General features: G+C 46.4%; 1 pseudogene; it reads left to right on the top strand.

Moving 5' to 3' along the window:
* Positions 1-1,503: 1,503 nt before the first annotated feature.
* On the top strand, positions 1,504-4,114 carry LOC113264693 (piezo-type mechanosensitive ion channel component 1-like; annotated as a pseudogene).
* Positions 4,115-9,029: the final 4,915 nt, after the last annotated feature.

Genomic DNA, 9,029 nt, shown 5'->3' with positions numbered 1-9,029 from the left:
AAAGTAAAAGCTTAAGAAAGGAAGAAAATTCATTGACATAGCTTCTTAATACCTATCTAGTTCCAAATAGCCAATATTTATACCAAAAGGCTAAAGCTAATAACTATTTTCCTATCTGTAGGAGTCTGAAGATCTAGCAAGATCTACAGTCTCCTAGAACTCTTTGAACTAAACTCTTCTGCAACGTCTATCACCAAACCACAGCACGAGGAGGGACGAAGCAGGATACAAAGAAACTAAAACAGCAGAGCCTCTCACCTTAACAGAGTTTCAAATTCATTGCTGCCATTTTAAAATTTTGATATTTCCCATAAATATCCAGATTTATGGATTTTTTTGTTTCAATTATAGGATCCAGCATCCCTAGGCCCTCATTTCGGTCTGGCAATAATTGACTGGCAATGAGTAGCTAGTACTTAATCCATGGACCAGATAATCTCCAAAATCCTTCCAGGAACAAAATTCTGAGCATCTAAATAAGACTGTACTTAGTTTGTTGTTAAACTTTTCACTCAAATAGCATTAACAAAATAGAATTCATAGGTGTGAAGCTCAGAACACTTCTCTGAAATAAAAGTGAATTTCGGAATTATTATAAAAAATAACAGGGAAGTTCCTCTTGTACTAAGCAGGATTACCATGGCAACAACACATTATCAGTAAGGTAAAACTAACCTATCCTATGATGGTCTAATCCCAGCTCACCTTGCCTATTAGTGAATGAACAATTTGATGCCTGGTGAATTCTGCTTCACAATGATGGGAACAGACAACATCAAAGGATCCTAAAGCAGCATTGCTATGAATGCTTGGCCACCACAAGCCAGCTATCCTCGTAACTTTTCTGACACCTCCTGCTTAAAACCCAAAAGATCAGAAGGATGTTGAGGGCCTGCTTTCATAATGTGCATTCATACTGAAAATCAAGATCAAGTGAGTGACTGTCCTTCTGCTCCATGGGAACTCACCTTCCTGAGCCTCACCTTAGGACACCTGCATTACTGTTTGACAGGTGTACCCCCCCAGACCTTTGTGGCAGCCTTCCAGTCCCCACTGCCAATGTGCTTATTGAAGGACATTTGAGAAGGGTGACCCATTCATAGTACTCATTATGGTGAAGAAGGCCAAGAAGGCCATGTTTGTCCAGGTTCATCTCTCCAGACCCCCAACCTTGAACTGCAGCCTCTTAAAGACCTCTTCCAGGGCCTCAGAGGTCTTTCAGCTAAGCTTCTAAATTTCACTCTTGAATCTCTGCACACACCACCGCTTGGACCAGGGGAAGGAGCGTAAGGAGCAAGGAAGAGCAATAGGTGGAGCTGACCAAGGTGGACTGTGGCCCAGAGCCAGGCCAGGGCTGCTGCTGCCATGCAAAAGGAGGCTGCCCGGCACATGATGCTCACAGGCCTGACACAGAGGCAAACAACTACATCAGGCACAACCTGATTGGCCACAACCCCACCCAGCAACACCTGTTTGTGCCCCAGGCTGGCTGAGCCTAGAGAGATGTGGGCCCACCTCATTATGGGCCAGCACTCTGTACAGGTGTGCCCTTATCACCATGACCATATGGAGCGTCACCTGCCACAGCTGGCTGGCCTCCATGTCTTCATGCTGCTGCCCTGGGCTTGCCTCATCTGGACCACGTGCAGCTGCCACCAGCTGACCATGCTCGGAGCACCTTCCATCCTGCTCTACAGGCTGGCACAGTGTGGCCTGCACTACATGTGGGCCATGGAGCAGTGTCCTGAGCTCCCCACCACCCTGAGCCCTGTCAGCCTGGGCATCTGGGGCTAGAGAACACCCACTAGAGATCAATCCTGCTAACTGGTTTGGGGGTGTGGAAGGGCTTCCCAAATCTGGGCTACATCCAGAATCACCTACAGACCCTATTGCTGCTGGCATGTGAGGCTACCATGTACCAATGCCAGGAACATCACCACCCATAGCACCTGCTGGCCCCACCAGCTGCCCAAGCTGTCTATAAATGACAATACTCTCCAGTGGCTGAGCCGGGCCTGCTCCACTGCCTCAAATTCTTCTCCTACAAACTTGGACAGGAGATCTTCCTGATGGCCGTGAACATGTTTGGACTGTGCAGGAACTTCATGGTCACCCTGCATGGCTATCCTCACCCATCAGCCCTCTGGGCTATTGCTGGCCTCTGGCCCAACTACTGCCTCTTCCTGATACTCTTACTGCTTTACCAGTACCTGCTATCCTTGGCATTCCACCTGCCCTGTGCATAAACTACCTGTGGCACTGAAACAAGACCATCCCTGTGAACTCCACACTCAAATGGCTGTACCTACCCAATTTATTCAGGGTCCCCAACTCCACCAACCTCATAGGTGATTTCCTCCTGCTGCTCTGTACCTCCCAGCAGTGGCAGGTGTTCTCTCCCAAGCACACCAAGCAGTGGCTGGCATCAATACTGATCACCTGGAACCTGTGGGGGGAGCCCAACCCCATGCCCAGCTTTATCCCCTGCAGGTCCTACCTCAGCGTGAAGGTAGCCATCTTCTGCTTGCTCTTCTGGTTGCTGGGCAGGGACCAGGACTGCCCGCTGCACGTGGAGGAGGCCAGGTCCTCTGGGACAGCCTCTGCTCCCGGTCCGCGCTGCTGCAGCACTGCATCTTCCTCAGCCACTACGACCTGCACATCAAGGCTGAGCTCCACGCCAACCACCCTGCAGGCCTCCAGGAGTTTTGCCCGCTACAGTGCTGCGGACCTCAAAAGCATCGATCTCCACCACAAAGCGAGAAGTCCCTGGCGCAGCTGTGCCAAGCAGGAGAAGCACAGGCAGGACCCCGCGGGCGGTTGCCCCTCCAGAAATCAGGAGCCAGGGCCCAGCAGTCCAGAGGGCCTCTTCCTCCTGCAGCGACAGTGGTGGTGGCTGTGACTGGACCACGTCACAGCCATCCACTCCTGCCTGGGACCACTATGTGTTTGAGTCCGACGGTGAGGAGGAGAAGGCCCAGCCCGAGGACCCCAGGCAGTGAGCACAGAGCGCCTTCCAGACGGCGCAGCAGGGATGGGTGACCAATGTCCTGGCGGTGCTGAAGCTGCCGTGGCAGGAGTGGGCAAGGTAGCTGCCCACAGGAGACGGACTGCGTCCGGAGCTGACGCACTGACTGCGCGTGAGCGCCGTGAGCTAAGTGCTGCGCCGCGGGTGCCACCTCCGCACCCGGGAGCTCCTCCCCAGGGGAGACAGGCACTGGCGCGTGCTGGACCAGCTGTAGGAGAGCGAAGCCCAGGCAACGCTGCAAGGCCCCTGGGAGGTCCGCCCTGTGCCAAACACGGCCTACCGCGAGCCGCGGAGCAGCACAACCAACAACACAAGTAGCCCCCTCGGCACTGGCTACAACACCCACAACAGCAGCGAGGAGGCGGTGCTGAGCCCCGGACTTCCTGTGCGGCCCTGGGAGCTTCCGGGCAACACAGGCGGCCGGTCGCGCATGGCTGCTGGGCTCCTCCTCGCCAAGCACCTGTGCATCCCAGAGCTGGAGGAGGCCCAGCGGTTCACAACAGGGCAGGGCCGGGCACTGGGGCTGCTGCAGGCCGTGTACCAGTGTGCGGCCGCCCGCTCGGACCTGCTCTGCTCTGTCCTCATCGTCCCTAACCACGTGGTCACCGCATTGGCCACCTTCCTGGTGCCGCCCATGCTCGTCTTCCCATGCACCGTGCTGTCCGTCCAGTGGCCCAGCAAGCGTTTCTGGATGAAGCCCATTGTCTTCACAGGGTCACCAAGTACCTATTCCAGTTTGACTTCTTCCCCGGGAACAGTCACGCAGTGATGCGGCGCTACGAGAACGAGCCCTACTTTGCTTAATGCATCCTGGGCCTGAAGAAGACTGACGGCTACACCAAGTATGACCTGGTGCGGCTCATAGCCCTCTTTGGGAGGGCCCCAAACCCAGAGGACGCGCAGGAGCAGGGGGAGGCAGCTGCTTGGGGAGAGAGAGGAGGTGGAATCACCCCAGGAGAGAGTGAGGGCAACTGGACTTCACTGCAGAGCTGCTTCTGTCTGTCCCTGGCACTGAGTGTATATCGCTGCAGGTGGCAGCTGGTCTGGCAGCTCGATGACCCACCACTCAAGGAAGCCAGCAACTCCTGAGCCCACACACTCCCTGCAAAGCTAGATGCACATATATAATGGTAGTCACCCTCCTCTTTGGGCTACAGCAGCTTCATAGGATTGGCTTCAGGTCTGTTGGGTGCAAAAATATACTTGGGGAAGAGATTGGGGATGATTACTGACCTGTCCGGGGTGCCCTCCAGCAATCTGGCCAGCTGTCGTTGCATGGTGCTGTTGGGGCACAGGTCCGTGGTGTATTCCATGGTGCTGCATTTGGCCAAGTCCCTGTGGAAGTTCCAGGCTGGCTTTTCTCTGTGTGAATAAAAAGCATTGTTCTATCCAGTGCTTGGTCATGTTGTGTTTTCCTTGGTGACTCTGATATCAGGATAAAGTGGACAGAAGTGTTTGGACTCTATACTGGGTGGCTGGCACTGTAACGATCTTTTCTATCCTCCATGTCGTTGGAGTCCTATCCTGGCATTGATTACGTACACAGGGTTCTGCTGGACAGACTGCTAATGGAAACCTGGTTTCTTTGGGGTGATAAAAAATTGTCTAAACTTAGATCATCATGATGGTTGCACAAGTCCACAAATACACTAATAGATGACATGACAATGGTGCTCTTTGTTGATAAAGATTCACTACAAACTCACTAAAATTAAAACTCTGTGTAACCAATGTTTTCTGTAGTCTGGGTCCATGTAAGGATTATATTCTCAGGAGACTTAAATTCCTAAGAAGAGAGAAGGCCATCGAGCCAGGGTTCTCATCTTCTCCACTTTAAACATCCCAGTCAGCCTCCCTATTCAAAGATATCAAGAAGCCCAAACATAAAAGGAAGCTGTGATGAAAGGGATGGTATATATGAGACTCCTCTAACACTAGTTTCAGTACTCTATTTGCTGATCCACCAGAAATAGGTTGGATGTCAGTTTAATATCATCTCAGCCTCCGTTTTATCTACAACTCATGCAGGCTGGGAATGCAATGTCAGGCATTAAGCTTAAATTTCACTTAAATCAGATATTCATTGATTTTTTTAAAAGATGGTTTAAATTTTAGCATACTCCTATTTTAGTCCTCTTGATAGTATTGTTTCTTCTATTAAATTATTAGGTCCATTCAGAAAGGGGAGGGAGAGATCTCTATATATCCAAATACTTTCCATTGTTCAGCCCAGAAGATGGATCCATTTTACCCCAAGTCTAATGGTAGAGAATGTTGTATGAATGTGAAGCAGAGTGGTACCTCAAACATTGTTACTGACTTAGCAGTACACTGGGCACAGATATAGTTGCTATTAAAAGCAATGTACTCTTCCCTCCCTCCCATATACCTGCGATCACTTTTGTTTGGCATGTTTGCCCCTTCACATTATTACAAAACTGTACCCCAGCGTATTGCTAACTCAGTTTTCTCTTTGTATCACTGCATTCGATGTATTTTTCACATCAAGGTGTTTCTATAGACTGGACAGAGTTAGAGTTCAGCTTCTTCTAGCCAAAGTGTTTAAATTTGACTAGACAGCAGCAATTGCTTTTTAATCTAAGCAAACTGATCTGTCAAAGACAATCAACTCAGGGAAGTTATTCCAGGAGGATCCTAATAATCCCGATGAATCACACTGCCCTATGTGAAACTCAGCTGCTGAACTCTTGACATAATGTCACAAGTACTTAGAGGAATTAGTACATACAGCTGAACTCTATGTTGACACACAAACTCTACCCTCTCGTACATAAGTTAATGGTCACTGCATTTGGTCCAGGGAGGAGTAATGTGTGTAGAATGTCAGTTCATGTTTATTTTTTTTTAAGATTTTATTTATTTATTTGAGAGAGAGAGAAATTGCACAAGCCGGGGGAGTGGCAGAGGGAGAAGCAGGCTCCAGGCTGAGCAGAGAGCCCCATGCAGGGCTCGATCCCAAGACCCTGGGACCATGACCTGAGCTGAAGGCAGACACTTAACGGACTGAGCCACCCAGGTGCCCCTCAGTCTGTTTTTAATGATGATGTTACATCCCCTAGGCTTCGTGTTGCATAATGTTCACAAGCATTTATCAACAGTATGCTTAATTCCTCTAGATGTAAATAAAGGTTTGTTGTTGTGATTTTTAAAAATCACCTCCTATCTTTTAAACAAGGGTTCCTAACCTCTTAAAAATGCTCCTACCGGGGCGCCTGGGTGGCACAGCGGTTAAGCGTCTGCCTTCGGCTCAGGGCGTGATCCTGGCGTTATGGGATCGAACCCCACATCAGGCTCCTCCGCTATGAGCCTGCTTCTTCCTCTCCCACTCCCCCTGCTTGTGTTCCCTCTCTCGCTGGCTGTCTCTCTGTCGAATAAATAAATAAAATCTTTAAAAAAAAAAATGCTCCTACCAATTTAGGGCTTTCCTGTTACCGGGATCTTTAACTACTTTTTCTTGTTTAAATATTGCAACAACACTTGAGAGGTCAGTAGAGATGGTAACATCATTTATATCATTAGTAAGTCACAGAACTGAGACTCAAACCTAAATCTGATGGCGTGATGTTTTGAGGTCTTCCTGATGCTATAAATCTTGTCTTTGCAGCTTTTGTTCCAGTGTTAGGATTACCGGGATAGGTGGGATAGGTTGGGATAGCACTGCTGAGAGTCTTATCCCCAAATAGGGAGGCCTGTCAGGTTCCCTCTGCTCCCCACAGAGAACCCTACCAAACTTAAATAAGGAGACAGAATAGATGGGGAGGCAGCAATAATGAGTGGGATCTCATGTAGGGCTGAGCTGAAAATTCTCCCTAAGTATGGCACAGGTGTTCTTTGAGAATGACTTACAGTTGGAAGAGAACTTCAAGAGAAATAATGACAACACATTCAATTCAGTCAGAGGGCAATGAAAGAGTAGATTACCTAGAAGATAAGCTTGGAAGAATAATATATAGTAATAATAATAGTAAGAATAATAGTAACATAATTGCTAATGTATATTGAGCACTTAATATTTTTCACTATTGTAAGTGCTTTATGTATATTAATTTATTGAATTCTCATCACAACACTGTGAAGTAGGTACTATGAAAGTCAAATTGGAATTCCTGAAGATAGCACATGGATGTAAATACAAAATATTAATTATTATGTAAATTTAAGTGAAAAAATGTGTTTAAAAGTAAAGATTATTAGGTTGGGTAAAAATAAATAAAATCCACTTATAAGTTGCTTTAAAAAGAATCCTGTGACATAAGGTTAACAAATGTTGAAATCCAAGGAAGAAAAAATAAATACACAGTGCAGATAACCAAAACAAAGCTGATGTTAATATATTAATATCAGACAAAATAGACCTTTAAGACAAAAGCCATTGAGACAAACTACATAATGAGAAAAGGTTAATTCACCATCAGATATAAAAATTCCCAACTAAACTCTATGTAATATAGCTTGAAACCAAAAAAAGCAAAACTTAAAAGCATTACAAGAAGAAATATATAAACACACCAGTAGAGCTGGACTTAGACATTATGGCTATCCTTTCCCAATCTGTCATCTGTCTTTCTCTATGATGTCCTTCAAATGAAAGAACCTCTTAATTTTGTAGCAAGCAATTCTTCATTTGAGTTGTTTGGGTCTTAAAAGTTTTTCTGCACCCTAAGGTCATAGTCTTTAAATAGTTTTAAGGTTTTATCTGTAAATTATTTTTTTGCATTTTTGAGAGATTACGTCTTACTTTATAGTTTTAGCAGCTATTGTAGGTAGTATTTAATTTCCACTTAAATTTTCTGATATTGCTGATAAAGACAAATACTATCATTCTTATCTCCCATTAGGTCTAATAGTTGTTCTGTTCAATCCACTTATATCTTATGTACACAATCATATCTGCAAGTAATTTTTTCTCTTTCCAATCCTGATAACTATTCTTTTTTTTTTTTAAGATTTTATTTATTTATTTAATAGAGATAGAGACAGCCAGCGAGAGAGGGAACACAAGCAGGGGGAGTGGGAGAGGAAGAAGCAGGCTCATAGCGGAGGAGCCTGATGTGGGGCTTGATCCCACAACGCCGGGATCACGCCCTGAGCCGAAGGCAGATGCTTAACTGCTGTGCCACCCAGGCGCCCCCTGATAACTATTCTTTTCTTTACATCATAACATTAGCCATACCTTCAGTATTATGTCAAACATTAAAAATAATACCGAGTATTCCTGTCTTAGGACAGATCTCGATGAGAGTGAAGTTTCCCCATTAACATGATATTTGCTGTAGAATTTTGGGTATACAATGTCTTTGTCAAATCAAGGAAATTCTTCTAAATTTTGAATTCTCACAGTTTTTATCAAAAGGGGTTGAACTTTGGGGTGCTTGGGTGGTTCAGTTGGTTGGGCGTCTGACTCTTGATTTCAGTGCCAGTCATAATCTCAGGGTCATGAGATCGAGCCCCACATCGGGCTCCACACTCCACGTGGAGTCTGCTCAAGATTCTCTCTCTCCCTCTCCCTCTGCCCCTCCTTCTACTCACATGCCCTCTTTAAATACATAAAATCTTTAAAAAACCAGGGAGACAGTTGATCTTTTATCAAGTGCTTATTTCTACATTTATTGATGTAATCGTGTGATTTTTCACCCTTATTCCAGTAATGTTCTGACCTCAAGAACTGTTAAGATAATATTTGTGGTTTTAAGTTACAAAATTTGTGGTAATTTGTTACAGCAACAATAGAAAACTAACATACAATATGTGATTCTCATAATTTTACATCTCCTTTATAAATTGTAGCAGAGAACAGTTAAGAAGCTTGCCCAGTTCACAAGGCTGAGGAGTTCGGCTCCTGGTTAAAAACCTCTATGTGGGGGCGCCTGGGTGGCACAGCGGTTAAGCGTCTGCCTTCGGCTCAGGGCGTGATCCCGGCGTTACGGGATCGAGCGCCACATCAGGCTCCTCCGCTAGGAACCTGCTTCTTCCTCTCCCACTC

The sequence above is a fragment of the Ursus arctos genome, unplaced genomic scaffold, assembly GCF_023065955.2.
Source record: "Ursus arctos isolate Adak ecotype North America unplaced genomic scaffold, UrsArc2.0 scaffold_13, whole genome shotgun sequence".
In the NCBI taxonomy this organism is placed as follows: domain Eukaryota; kingdom Metazoa; phylum Chordata; class Mammalia; order Carnivora; family Ursidae; genus Ursus; species Ursus arctos.
Note: the sequence above shows the minus strand (reverse complement) of the source record. Positions and strands in the feature narration are given on the sequence as shown.